This window comes from Branchiostoma lanceolatum, chromosome 5 (assembly GCF_035083965.1).
Source record: "Branchiostoma lanceolatum isolate klBraLanc5 chromosome 5, klBraLanc5.hap2, whole genome shotgun sequence".
Lineage (NCBI taxonomy): Eukaryota > Metazoa > Chordata > Leptocardii > Amphioxiformes > Branchiostomatidae > Branchiostoma > Branchiostoma lanceolatum.
This window is the reverse complement of record NC_089726.1, coordinates 13,162,890-13,177,356: the sequence shown is the minus strand read 5'-3', so window position 1 is coordinate 13,177,356 and position 14,467 is coordinate 13,162,890. Positions and strand designations below refer to the sequence as shown.

The 14,467-nt window shown below is 41.7% G+C and overlaps 1 protein-coding gene and 1 long non-coding RNA gene across 2 annotated transcripts in view; one reads left to right on the top strand and one right to left on the bottom strand.

The window, feature by feature from the left end:
• LOC136435247 (E3 ubiquitin-protein ligase PDZRN3-B-like) overlaps positions 1-14,467 on the top strand; it is an 80,292-nt gene that overhangs the window by 16,019 nt on the left and 49,806 nt on the right. The gene's annotated exons all lie outside the window — the stretch shown is intronic.
• Positions 11,161-12,588, bottom strand: LOC136435249 (uncharacterized). The gene is made up of 2 exons (XR_010755819.1): positions 11,911-12,588; positions 11,161-11,521 (listed from the first exon to the last, which is right to left on the bottom strand). It is a non-coding gene; the product is annotated as an uncharacterized lncRNA (long non-coding RNA).

The window sequence follows — 14,467 nt, the reverse complement described above, 5'->3', positions numbered from 1 at the left end:
ACTGTTTTCAATGAATCATGAAAGTTGATATTTTTTAACTTTTCTTGACTGGTTTGCTTTTGCTGGGGCAGATTTTGGACATGACTTTTCTGTTGAAATTAACCAGTTAACTTGAAACCAGTGAAAATCTACTACCCAAAATAGCAGTTCTATGGAGAAAGGGTATGTTTGTTCAACAAAAACACAAGCCTTTCTACTGGTCTAAAAATACAGCAGAAAGATGAATTACCTATAAAGGTTGTGTTATCATTTTCTTTTCTTTTCTACTGGTAACTAGTAACTCACAAAGAGATATTTTGGTCTGTGTTTCATAGACAAGGTCAGTCTTGATCCATACGGTAAAAGGGGCGATAAAACCTTTGAAGGAGTGTCCCAATAAACAGTGTGTCCTAAACCAATGGAGGATGACGTCACCGTTGGACACTGTTGTGTCAGATTGTTCCTGTTTATGTTGTTTTGCAACCAAATGGTATAAGTTTAGACCAGTGACACCGGCACAAACAACAGTAAACAGAAGTAAACATGATTTCTGGTGTTTTTCTGAGAAATATGGATTCAGTGACAAACGTATCAAATGGAACATATGTTGTAGCCTCTCTTATTTGTGACAGATTTCTGTAGACAGACAGTTTGGCTCAACGTTAAGTCTTGTTTTTGCATGTGATAGGAGATGACATAATCTGGTAAAATCCTGTTATGGCGTATTTCCGAACCGCATTCACAACTGGCAGCATATTTTCCCTAACAGCTAAAACGGTCTTCCAAACACGGGCTCTCGGATAGTTGTCTCACCGGGCAACACCTCGTTTGGGGGACCAAAACATCCCTTCTGCCGCAGGGTTTGTAAACACTCTCGGGTCGCTCTCAATCACGCGGACGTCCTTTCTTTTATCTCTGTATGGGGATTGATGGAGAATTTGGAGGTATGTACTTGGTGAGTCGGTCCACATTTTGGCCCTGTTACTAGGCGCTATTGGAGACTCAAGGCCGGACACATACATTAAATTACACTTTACGAGAGTTAGTGATCCTCAGGAGGTATTGTTTTGTTGCCTGCGCTGGTATCAATAGCCAGGTAGGGTAGCAAGGTCATTAGTCGTAAAACACTTGGAAGGATGCCATACCTTCCAAGAACAATAAAAGCACACCCCCATAAGGCGCATATATCTTTCGAAAAGTGCATTTACTTTTGTACATAGTGTAGTACGAGTTACGAACCGTAAGGTGTCCCGAATCTGGGTATTTACCTCATTTATATTGTGTTTGACTCTTGTGGGCCGTTTGGACTTTCACCTTTCACTGCTTCTCAGATAAGCACCGGTGGGCTCCCAGAGCCTTTGTATTATGTCAGTGCAAAAGACTGTTAAAAGCTTTTGATCTAACCTGTCATTGTTGTTTTTAGCAGATTGTCTCCGAAGAGGGGGACTTTAGGGGGAAGCAGGTGCATTCACAACTGTTATTTTTGTGTCTGCCCTGGGAGTTGTTACAATGTTCAATGCTGCATGCCCCATTTCTCTCCGGGCAACTCCAGGGCTCCTTATCTGTATGCTACAATTTGTGGGGATTCTCAGAAATGTCACGACTGTAAAGAGAATTCACAATATGGTTTTTGGCCTTTTTGAAAGTTCTGCAGCTTCATTCTACATTCTGAGCCATGGGAATTTCCATGTGTAAATACTGTACTTTGCCCTTGCTCTAGTTTTATGCCCATGGGGTGTGGCTAATGTTACAGCATATATCATGTCTTACTACAGGCCAGGTAGGGTGAAGTGACCCTACATTCAGGGTGAATGTCAGGGGGAGGCTAAAAAAACTTGTTTGAAGAACTGAGTTGAATTAATGACCCTTAGTTAGTTGTAGATCTAAGTTGCTTTTTTTAGCCTGTGGATGGCAGACAGTGCAAATGATGTAGTGGAAGGATGAATAATAGAATACGGGATGGATTATCCAAGGCTGTTTGCTATTTGAACTTTCCCTGGCGCCGTCCATATGTCCAAAGGACAGGGATGATCCATTTGGAGTGCTTTTTTGTACGACCGGTTCACCGCCAGTTCAAGTGGACCGATGTCGCCAGTCGGCCACCCGTGTTTGTACGGCCGGCTGCCGAACAGGTCTTGTGTCAAGACAGAGTGGCAGCAAGACGATCTATCAATTGTCCCGGAGTTTAATATTCAATTATAGCAGCATTGTGCCCTGGAAGCCCCAAGTTGCCATGGCGATGGTAATCTGAGGGGCGGGGACATCCTGGGGTATCCCATGATGCCTGAGGGGAGGGTATAAATAGCGGGGTGATTTGTTGGCAGCAGGCAGTGTGTTGTTGCAGCAGGTGTGGGGAACACGTGCTGGTTAAAGAGTGGCCTTACCTTTGCGTGCTGACCATTGTTGTGGTAAAGCTGCCTGGAGAAGTGCCAAGTATGGGGGACCAGTGCTCCAAGCCTAAGGTATGGGCGTTGTTTGTTGACATATATATCTCTTTTTATTCTGAGTACGCTATTGCTTACAGTGTTGCAACAATATGACTGATATTGAGATGTTACTGGCAAATGATTTTTTACAATGTTGCCTTGTAAAGTTTTCAAGCATGTACGGTATTTCAGAAAAGATGCTTAGAATAATGTCATAGAAATAAAACCTCATCTAAACGGTATAGAAACCTCTCAAAAGTCAATACACATTTCTCTCCCCAAAAATTTCAAATACTGAAAGGAAGGTATTTGCTCTGATGATCAGAGAGCTTTTCGTGCAACCCCCTTATATCTCTGTTAACAAGCCATGTCAATGGCTTTCTTCTTGCTTGCATGACGTTGTGGATGATAGAGATGTGCTTCTGATGTCTTTATTGAGAGTCAGTCATCAGAATAAATTGCCACTGTTTGGCATTCTCTGATTCCTAGCAGTGTTTTTGTTTGTCGGCAACAACCAACAAAGTTACGGAGGGCAGAAACCTCGGCGGACCTTTAGATGACAGAGTATAGGGACAACACTGCAAATTAATGTTTTCCACAAGAATAAGCACATTACTTCTGTTTGAGTGACTCCGAAGGGTTCAAAAGTTTTGGGGCGGCTTGGGAAATACTTAGGGAATGGTGGATGGTGATCAAGCCCGCCTGTCCCTAATCAGTGGAGATAATCGTGAATGGATTTTCACAAAGAAATCAAAGGCACAACAGGGTGGGAGAGAGACATCAGAAGCCTGCTTTGATGTCTGTCAAGTGAAATAATCATAATTGAAACTATTGTTGTTGCTTTTTTTTCGGAGTGGATGGAAACACCTCTCTGGGAATCCCAGCTGCTCCAAAGAGGTGGGAGAACTCAGCTATAGATATTTTCACTGGCACTATTTGTATTAGCGACTGACTCTATATTGTCAAATGTTTGTTCCAGAGAGAAATGTCAACAAAGTAGGATTGTGGCACACTTGTACCTTTGTGTAACACAGATCAGAACCTTCTTGCAGGCTCATTATGAACAATTACGGCACAGCTTTATTATTCTGATCAATCTTTATCACTGATGTTAGTTTTGTGACTTTTTTGGACTGTTTACCAGTATGCAAAAGAGTTGTGTTGAACTCACCTACCGTCTGACTCATGCCTGCAGCACAGGAGGGGGTAATTGTACAGTCAGACTACAAGAAAAGCCATAAATAGTTGCGGTTATGATATTTGAAGATATCAGCTTTGCCTTTTTTCTGCTGATTGCCTTATCTTTGGCAAACTGTCCTTGGGACTTTGAGTTATGTTGGTCCCTTTGTACCCAGCGATGTTGTTGTGTGCTGCCTTTATTGGGAGGGTATTTTACAGCTGCCACTTTTATTGCTTCCCTTTCAGTTCTTAAGCAAACTAATTACACAGCTCGTTTGCAAGAATTGTGAAGGTGTCCTCCTGTATCAAAACAGAGTTTCATTTAATGTGACTTTATTGGATAGCCTTTGTCACATGGCTACACTGATTTGGTTTTGTGTACATTGCAGTGTACTTTCCCAGTATGCTGATTCAGAACCGAGTCACTTCTGACAGACAGGATATGGGGATTCCGTCATCCCTCTGCCTCTCTAGTAAGGGAAAAGAGGGGGAAATTTTGTTTGTGCACCTGCATGCTGGAGCCAGTTGTTGTGGTCCAAGTATATCTTACCTTGTACAAGGACAAGAAAATCCCCATGAAAAAAGAAAATCTGTCTCAAGTGAATTCATAGGTACGTGTTAGATTGTAACGGGTCTGTAGAAAGTGCTCTTTTTGAACCTTCAAAGTGTTCTGGATCTTAATTCTGTTTGACTGATTTCGTAAATATGTTGAGAGTAAATTCCGATTCAATGTCATTTGTAGCATTTTGTATCTGGGTCAGAAGGTTTTTCTCGCAAAGACTTTTATACTTTTGTTTGTAGAGTTACAAGAGTTTCCTTCCTGTTTTGAACATCAAACAAGTCACTGTGATTCTTAAAAGGAAATGAATGAGATCCTGCTCTCTTTCATGTTTTGGCTCTTTTCTGTCTACCTCCTAAAGTGGCATGTTTGCCAGCCCCCGTCTCCGTTTGAAGTGCCCGCTCGAAGGCGGTCGTTGGAAATAGAGAGTGACCATTAAAGACAAACTAATGGTACACTTTGTCAATAGCCACCATTTGATCTCTTCATCTCCGTCAATGGATGCTCAGCTCACACCTAGCAGTGGTTGGCAGCATGGAATGAAATGCTCATTGCTAATGACTTGCGATCAAGGCAACCGCAAGCTTCTAGTGTTGCCAGCTTGATTACATCTTTTCTCAAACATTCTCGGGTGTAACCTTTGATGTAGGGTCCCTAATTTTGTCTTGTAATGGATTAAAGAGGAAAACAGATTACAGACAATAATTCCTAAGTGTTGCAATCAACTTTCAGCAAGTGATAGACCATTTTCGAAAAAGCAATAGCAACTGGAAAAGCGTGTTTGCCACTGTTACTCTTTCGACAAAAGTCTACTAAGTCACTTTTGACACTTCTGGCTGTAGGTGGCCATAAAGAGGTGCTGAATTATTAATAAAGAAGAAACTTTTTTGTTTTGTTGCCGAGAATTGGTCCTGACAGATGGTTGGAATGCCCTTGCTCACACAGGGGAGTGAGTTAAGTATAGGACAGGATGTATTGAACAGGGCGGGCACAGCTGTTTGAATCTGCGGAGAAGAAAAGGGGGCTCCTTTCATGACCTTTTAAGAGAAGAACAAACACTGAAGCATCAATAGATTACCTCTCAGAGCAGCCCTATAGTTACCAGGGACAGCAGGGCGGCCAGGAGAGGGATTAGGGCAAGCCTGTGGCGTCCGCCGTCGCAAAGAAAGGGCTCAGGTGGGCTAAAGACCATCACTGTTTGATGTCCATCTATCTCCCACCCTACCGTCATCAGACAGACTCACCAAAGCAAACATACAGAGAGCGGCGGCCATCTATCGAAGTCCCTTGTGAGAGACCATCAGGTGGAGACAGAGAATCGACGCCAGTTTCAGGACAGAGTGGCATTACGGGGTTCTGACTCGTTAATTCCAGGATGACTTTCTAGCAAGCCTGGCGCGACATGTCCTCCATCCCCTCTTCATGGCGCCGTGGTTGGGACAAGTCATCCATGCAGGATGTCGGGAGTGGCGTAGCTTTTGTACGATGTAGACTTTCTGGTTTTGGTCCCGAGTAATCCAATGTTTGCAAGTAGCAACTCATTCTGAGTAAGCCACGTACTGTCTGGAAGTGGCATCAGCATGTTGAAAGGCTGCCATGCCCAGGTGTTTTACTTGAAGGTGCTTTTAAAGTCCTTTGTGGTATTTACACTGTTTGTTTTTTCTTGTATCAACGTCGCTAAAACGAGCAATAACAATACAGTTCTAAGAACACCATAGGCAATTTGTAAGTGGTACACGAGTGTAGCAAGTGAAATGTTCAGGAGATTCTTTTGTTAGTATCTTTTTCATAACTTTTACCTGCCTTATGTTGAAGGAATTATGTTGCCGATCTCATACAATGGTCTACTGTAAATCATATCTTTAACAGTTAAAATTCTAGCTACTTGGATTAGTTGACTTTCCTTTGGTGTGAGATGAAACTTCAGCCTTCAGACAATGACGCAAATGGCAGAAAACACAGTCACAGATCACTTGTATGGTTGGATTAAGGTGCTGAGCGATTGTTTACAAGGTGAGCGGGGAGCTGATTTATTGCCACCTTGACACGACAGGTAAAACAGGTTATTACCTGATTGCTGGACCTTGGCCAGATTTAGGGACACATCCAAGTACCTTAACTTGCACGTTTTCTGTTGTTGACTTAATGTACACATGTATGACAGTATTACTATTCATTCCCTACGTTAATAATGAGATATTGTACAAAGGCTGTTGTTGATGTATGTCTGGAGTGGAAAGATTTAAATGCTTTATATCCTTTATTACATTGTCATACTTGCTGGTAAATCGTGTTGTAAAGCAGTTCAGCATGCTATTGTCCACCCTAGGACGTTGACCCCAGATAGCACCAGGTCAGTTTACATTGCAGCTGTTTACAAGGTTGCAGGTTGCATGACATGTGCGTAAAGCACTGGGACTAGACAGTGCATAGCCTGTCTGCTGGTGGGTACCAGGTTACACGGGTTGAATGTAGGCTGCATCAAGGCTGAAGGGACCATACGAGATGGCCTGGTACCCAAACTGGGCTGGCATGTCATTTGCAACTGGTGACCTGTGGAAGGGTTGATGTAAAGGGGATAACATGGTCCTTTGGTACAAAGAAACGATTATGTACACCAAGGTTGTGAAACCGTACCTAATCTTTTCTGACCTTCCATTCCCTCCTTTCTATTCCCCCTTGCTCTCTGTCCATCTCCTCCCTTTCTTCTTCTCATCTTCCCTCCATTTCTCCTCAATGTTTCTTTTCTCTTCTGCTCTACATTTCTATGTTACTCTTGTCCTTCTCTTTTGTTGGTCTGTTCCACTTTTCCCATCTCAATCATTCTGTATGCTGTGTTGTCTCCTTGTGTAATCCCTGTAATCCTGTATGGTCTGTTAGTAGTGTACTTCCCGAGACTGTGGAAACATTTACACAGAACGGACGGTGACGTTCTGGTCAGTGATAAGTAGACTCTTCTGGCCATTCCGAGAAAAAGGTGGGAAGCAATTTGGCAACCTACCTGTCATTTATCAGCTGAGTACCTGACAATAGGTGTGTGTGTCTAAAACTAACCCTAAGCGATGCCCTTGCAAAACGCCCCAATAAAAAGACCCCTAGGTAAGAATGCAAAGTTCCTGATAGCTCTCATCCATTCTTGGAATGTAATGCTGAATAGACCTGTTTGTCTGCATTCAAAAGGACACCCCAAGGACATAAGTTTGGACAAAAATGTTAATTTGTTTACCTAGAAATTGAGCTCAGCACGATCTCCTTATGCTCTGGTTCTTGCCTTCCTAACTGCCCCTGGCATCAAGCCAAATACCTATCTAAGGTAGTAAGGAGCTGTTGGAACAACAGGACAGGCAAACATGGTCCATATTGTTCATTTAGAATTAGGCATGCACAGAATTTATGACTGAATGTGATACCGTGTTGCAGATACTACTTGTTTGCTTTTGCTATTGTGTTGCTTGTTTCATTGGGGGCACAAAGGGTAACTCATCATCATATGCCACAAAGATTATATAGGGTTAAAGTAAACTTTTCACAGGAGAATGAACTATAGAACGACCCCCCCTTGTGGTTCAAACGACCTCCCACGAGTTGGTGAAGTGCTTGTTTGTAGCCCATCATCTGTCAGTTTTGACGGATGTGCGGGTGAATATGACAGGTATCCATATTGTCTGTATGGGGTCTATTGTTTGCTGGACAATTAGTGCAGAGATAGAGGTGTTTAGATGGCTAATAGGCAGGTGACAGGAGCAAAAGGTGATGATTAGAGTCCAGTGACCTGTTCTAACCTATCACACCTCTCTGACAGTCTGAGCTGCAGAAAAATTCAGACATGTAAATATAAACTGCTACCTTTTTTGACAAACATTGAGTATCATTCATAGTGTGACTTTAAGATTTCTAGCAGACTTAAGTAGCAAAAGTATGTTGTAGTCTGTGTGGGACAGCACAAAAATCTACAACAAAAAGTCAGAAAATGTACCTCATGGCAAAATGAAAATAAATAAAAAAATTCCAAATGACATGTATTTTTCTCAATGCAACAGAATGGAAGAACACATGCAGTAAAGGGAAATGCCTGTGGGTGGATTATACAAAGTGATAATCATGTTCTTTTTCACTGATGAAAGAGAATGGGTCTCACAGGTGATGCCCCATGGCCTGCTGACAAAGGGTTAGCTGTAATCATTATTACCTGTGGCATTTTGTAATCAAAGAACAGGAAATGGACATTGGGTTTGACAGAAGGGCGTCTGTAACATTAGATTGGATAGGAGAGGTGCTGACCCTGTTCTATCCATCAAACTGGATTTTAAACCCTGGGGGTAAAAAAAGCAAGCTTCTCTTGGAGACTGAAAAATTCATTTCCTGTTGTTGTCCTGGTGTATTTTGTGTACCAGGAAATTACAGGTATTCTTGTATGTCAACATGTCCCAATGATGAGAATGGAGGCAAGTCAGTGACAAAAACAAAGGTGACAGGATGTGTTACTCACACAGTATATCCATCTCATTCAACATTTAAAAAATGTGAGTCAAGCTGTAAATATTTGTTAGTAATCAGTTCAAAAGAGCATCTCAAACCGAGTATTCCTAAAGGACAAAAACACAAATGGGGAAAATTGATTTGAACAGAAAATAATTTCAAGGCCTTGTTTTCATTGACTGTCTTTTCTCAGTGGACAGGGATTCAGGTGTATGATTAAGATCACATCGGGAGTCCCTTTGTTTGAAAAACACAGGATACAAATGTTCTGACCCACTGTAGAAATTACTGTAATCAAAGTAATGTGAGGACTTCGTTTTTCTTCTAAAAATGCAACAGTAAAACAACTTAGAGAAACTGCTAATTTGGATACATTAAATAGCGACTGATTGTGGTAGGCAAAAAATGTATATGATAGATACATGCTTTTTTTTGACGGCAAATGTTGGGGGGAAAAGCCCCCCCCCCCAAAAAAAACACAGAAAAATAGCTTGCCAAATAACTTTTATAAATCTATTTAGCATGTGTTCTGAACTTGTGTAAAAGGAAGTGTCAGAACAATTTTATACCCTAACCCATCACATTTTTCAGAATGATGCAAGGAACACAAACAAGAGAAAACTTCTAATGGCCTGCATTCTGATTTTCCCAGCATGTTACTGATTATGTATCACAGAAATGTATCACAACCCTTCATGTGATACCTCCTGACTCAGGTGTGTTAAATCAGTGCAAATTGATTTCTTACCTGACACCTTTGATCCCCTGGATCCTTGTCACCTGTCGGTGCCTTTTATCCCTGATGTTTCAGGTGATTTTCCGCAATTAGTACTTGTAGACATGGGTGGAGACAGACAAGGAACAGATAATTTTGTTGCTCCATCTAATTACTAAAAGCTGGAGAGGCCCTTTGGGATTTTAATTAGCATTTTCCTGTTTGGAATTGTTACAAATCCCACCCCTATAAATACACCTGCCAGGTTTTCTATGTTATCTGGCAGGCATTATGTTGTGGAAAAGCAGAGCATAAAAATCTACGAAAATATGCAAAACATTTTGTTAAATTTTTGCATTGAATATGGAAATTATTCTGAAAATGAATTAAATCCCATTAGGAATACGTCTGTGAGAAGTGATGTATATGTATATGCCCCTGGTACTAAGTGGCTTAGTATATGAATGCAGTATTTTTCTCATTCCAAGCGGAAAAATTAAATGCTCCATAACACCGAAGCATACATTTAGGGTAAGATAAGATGTTCAGAAGACAATACATAGCCTCTGAAGATTCGGATAACGATCTTTTACCCTGTTGTAATTTTACCATTATTGCAAGCTGACAAGATCTAGGTTACATGTACTCAATGAGTCCATTGAATGACAGAATCTTGTAACCATAGGACCATCTGGAGGATATTACAGAGTGATTGGACCAAAAGCAGGTTTCAATTGTAGGTGAAACATCCCCTCACCTGAACTGTTTATCTTTCATTTCATATCTCTGTTAAGAAAACACCTTTGTTCTATTTGAGACCTGATCGTTGGTAATATGTTTTCTCCCTTGCCCTTTTACTTTAGTGTCCTGATTCGATATCATCTAAAATCAGTAGAAAAGCAATTTGCGGGTGTCCACTGCCCCCCAAAATGTAGACATTACTTTTCTGAACAATGGTGTTTACAGGTCTTTTTGACCTGCCAACTGTGTAGAGGGGATGGCCTTCGGTGCAAGTTTGGATAGACTAAACCATTGATGACTTCGTGAGGATGACGGTGGGTATATTACTTAGAATATAGAGATTGCTTTCAAAGCTTTAATACTTAATACTTTCTATTGAAATTAGAAAGAAAACGGAAAAAATATGCTATTAGGTCATTCTCTAGGAGAACAAGTTACTTAAATGGTGCCTTGTTGAAAAGTGATCACAAGAGTCATTATTGCAAAATCATGATGATCTTTGGGGACCTTTGACTGGTTGCTGTCCGAGAGGTGAGCTGGGCAACCTTTGTAGTGCCGACTTTAAGTGTTGAACTCTCAACTTACTTCACTCAAGAGGAGACAACTCAACGCCCCACTCCAGACAGACAGGCACCTGGCCGGCCAGGGGTGGAGGGGACATGCAAGGGTCAGGGACAGAAGAAGTAGAAGAACAAATAGTACACAAATCAGCAATATTACTTAAACTCTGTCAAGCAAGAACACCAATATAAGATACATACATAGAACATTACCTTCTTGGCGAAGGTGATTTGCACATGAAGATTTCCAACATTCAGATAGAACATATTACTTTAAGATTATTTCTGTCTGAGGAACACTCAACTGCATGGATGATGCCTGATCACGTAAAGGGTGGAGTTGAGATCAGCCCCTTCTGCTTCTATGGCCAGCAATTTGATACCTCAGAAGGAAGTAATTATCTTCCATTGTTAGCAGTGTATTAACCATGAAATGTGTCGTGATGTATGATATGAAAATGCATCTCAGCTCAGGCTGGTGTAATACTAGATTTGTCTCCAGTAAACTACAGTATCAATAGATCATCATTATCATATGGATAGAACCATATCAGTCTATTGTCATACTCACAGAGATGCATCCGTTCATGGCTATTTTCCATTGCAATAATTTTATGTCGATGTTGAAATTTAAGAAACAAGTGAAAAATTGAAGTAGCTTAGACATGCGCTGATGTCCTAAACCAGCACAGAAATGTAACTGTTGAATAGTGCTACACTATATATTTGCTGTTCAGGACGCCACATTTTCCTGTTGGCAGAAGTACAGCTGTAGTAAGGTAGGTGGCGACACCTGGCAGAAGGATGTTTTGTGGACAGGTGGGTCTCCCAGGTGCTCCATTAGCTGCTGCACAACCCTTTCTGTCAGGTGGTATTTCTGGGCCTATGGGTGTAGCAAAGGTGTTATGAATGGCGGTCAGGCATTTTTGGAGTGTTGGTTTGGTTCTGTACCCTGCAACCAGCTTTAAAATGGTGTTGATAATGTACAGTAGTAGGCAAGTAAGGAACACATTTTGGAATGGAATGAAAAGGTCCATATCAGATCATAACCTAATCTCTGTGTATTCATTACATCAAGCTAGCTTTCTATGCATATTTCCAGTTCCTTTGAAGTCGACTTCAGTTTCATAAAAGCAGTTTCAGAAAAATAAACTGACCAGTAAGGTAACTTTAGAGTAAACGTCCCACCCTGCCCTATTAATTAAGCATAAATGGATTGAATATATCGTGTATCATAGGGAGTTCCTATGAAAGTAATATGAACATCTTCACCTGTTGTCCCCAGCCTTTCATCATGCGCTGCTGACCCCAGGGCAGTTCCACATGTATCCCAAGGGTCCTCTGCCCAGCAGCGTTCAGACTCCATTGTTGACATTTCGCTAGTTTGCTGAAAGAATATGTCTCCCTCTATAGTCTCTCTTAGCTTCAACAAGTTTGACTTTTGAACTTGACTTGATATGCAGCGCCAAGCATCCCTGACGAGGACAGGAAAGTCATTATTAAGCGTGTTTACCGAGTGGACCCTTATCGGGCCAATAGGGGCCAGTTGTTTTCCAATTGGAGCCTATCTGGTCTGGCCGTAATGAGCTTTTGGTGTATCGAAGATAGGGAAGTAGACAGAAGGGCAGGCAAGGAGGCTGCCTCATGTGATTTCAACAGTGCCCTTGAAACCCTCAAGTCCTTTGAAGTGGCGGGAAATGCGATAAAGTTGCTGTGTATTGCTGTTTTTTGGCCGATAAATCAGTCCAACGCCAACGGGATTTTCTGCTAAGGTGTTAGGTTTCTTTATGAAGTCCACAAAAACCCTGCAAAGCCTTTGGACTTGGTCTCTCGCTAATCTAGGATTTGAACTTGCCTTAACATGGCTGTACCTGGGGAATGTCACTGGAGCCAACAAGTCATATCATTTCATCAAAAGTCCCAAAATTGTGAAATATGACCTTTTATAACGAATTTCAAACTTTTAGACGGAAGATTACTATCATCTTATTAATCATTCGGATAGCAGACAGCTCTACTTGACCCTGGAAAGGCTAAAGCAAGGAAACAAAAATCTCCAACAGCAATGCACAGTCCAGTAGGAAGTGCCGCCACTTACGAATGCAGCATAGGTACCGGGTGCACGAAACTGTCTCCCGTGGCGACTTCTGTGTCAGGCCGACCAACCGGTGACATTCTGTGTATTTTAAGTCTGCTCCTTTTCTGTACACAGACTTCAGAAAGAGGAGGTGGAGAGGCCCAACAGCCTTTGCCATGTGGCATGTCGGCAATATCAAAGCCCGGTACTTTAGAGGTTCAAGACCCAAGTCTGATACACTAAGAGCTGGTCAACACCTTTGAGTGTTAGCTAAAGCTTTCTGTGTATTATGTTTTGGCCTTATCTCTTTGCGGGCTCTCTAGTGTATGAAGGGGGCGTGTAAGTGGTAATGAGTTTTATAAAGTAGATGACCTTTTAAGTTGGCAGATTAAGGGTAAATTGAGAATGTAACAGAATCTTCCTGTAGAAAATGTTGAAGCCAGCACACCAGACATCCTTGAACTGATGACCTTCAAGTCTAAAAGACTAAACATGAAATGAAAGGCAAGTTGTGGAAGGTTGAAAGAAAAATAACCATTGTGGCAACTTAGTCCAGTTCTCTGTTGATATTTGGGACCTAATGAGTGTTTCTGTCAGTGTTTGTTTGAGAACTTCAACTCTTGTCGGTTCTTTAACAATATGGTAGTAGTATACATGTATGTACCCAAGGTGTTCTATGCAATGTTTAAAGGAAACCTGAATATACATGCACAAGGTAGCAAATGATAGTTGTGGTATAGTGTTGTTTGATTTTCATTCTCTGGTTCCGTAGAGGTTACATCATCCTATCAGAGGACAAGGTCTTTTGGTCATGCCATTTGAAAGCATTTCTTGTAGGCCAATTAGAAACCTCTGTACAATCAGAGAATCTGGCTTGCTGGTAGCAATTTGGTCCTAAGAAGTCTGATGAGAGACTGTATGTCTAGTCTCTAGACCTCCTGACATCTTGAGAGGCTGTTTTGAAAGCATCCCACCGGTGTCTAGTACCTAGAGACACCTACATGCTCTCACAGAGCCTGTTCTATGATTGCCAGCTAACAGCAGTGTCTGGTACCTAAAGTCTGTTCTGAGACATGTCTGGCACCTGACATCTGTTGCTAAGCCCTCCCACGCCCTTTTACTGTAACCAAGGTGCCTGGCACCTGGAGTCACTTTGCAGTCCTCCCAACTCCTGTTGTCCAGGCCATGGCTTCTCAGCTGGAGAAGGTAAGCAAAGTATGGGCCACATACCAGGGGAGGGGGGTTTGGCCATTGCTATGTGGAAAGTTCATTGAACAGAGAAGGAAGACATGGAAAGAATGCTGTAGATGGGAGATACCAAGATGGTTGATCCTAAACTGTAGAACTAACATTGATGAGGAAGGGGTTTGCTAACAAGGCAGAATTCTTGGCCCAATGTCCTGAAAGTGTGGTGGCAATAAGACCGCATTATATGTTGTAACTGGGAACGTGGTATGGGAAATGTTCTAGTTTTGTGGGCTATTTAGGTCAATTACCATGGACTGTTCCATACAGATCTTCCAAGGGGTGAGTGAAGAGATTTCCTTCATAATCTTGATTGTATTTTGTGAGGGATATTGTGTTAATTCAATATCTTCCCCTAGCATCATATGCATATGTCTGTTTGAATTAGGGGAAAAATTAAAGAAAAAAACTTCATTCCTTGTCTTGACTGATTTAGCGAAAGGACCCTGTCTTGCTTGTTTCCTCTGAATTTACAGTTCATATTTTGGAGGAAGTTTGATATCAGGG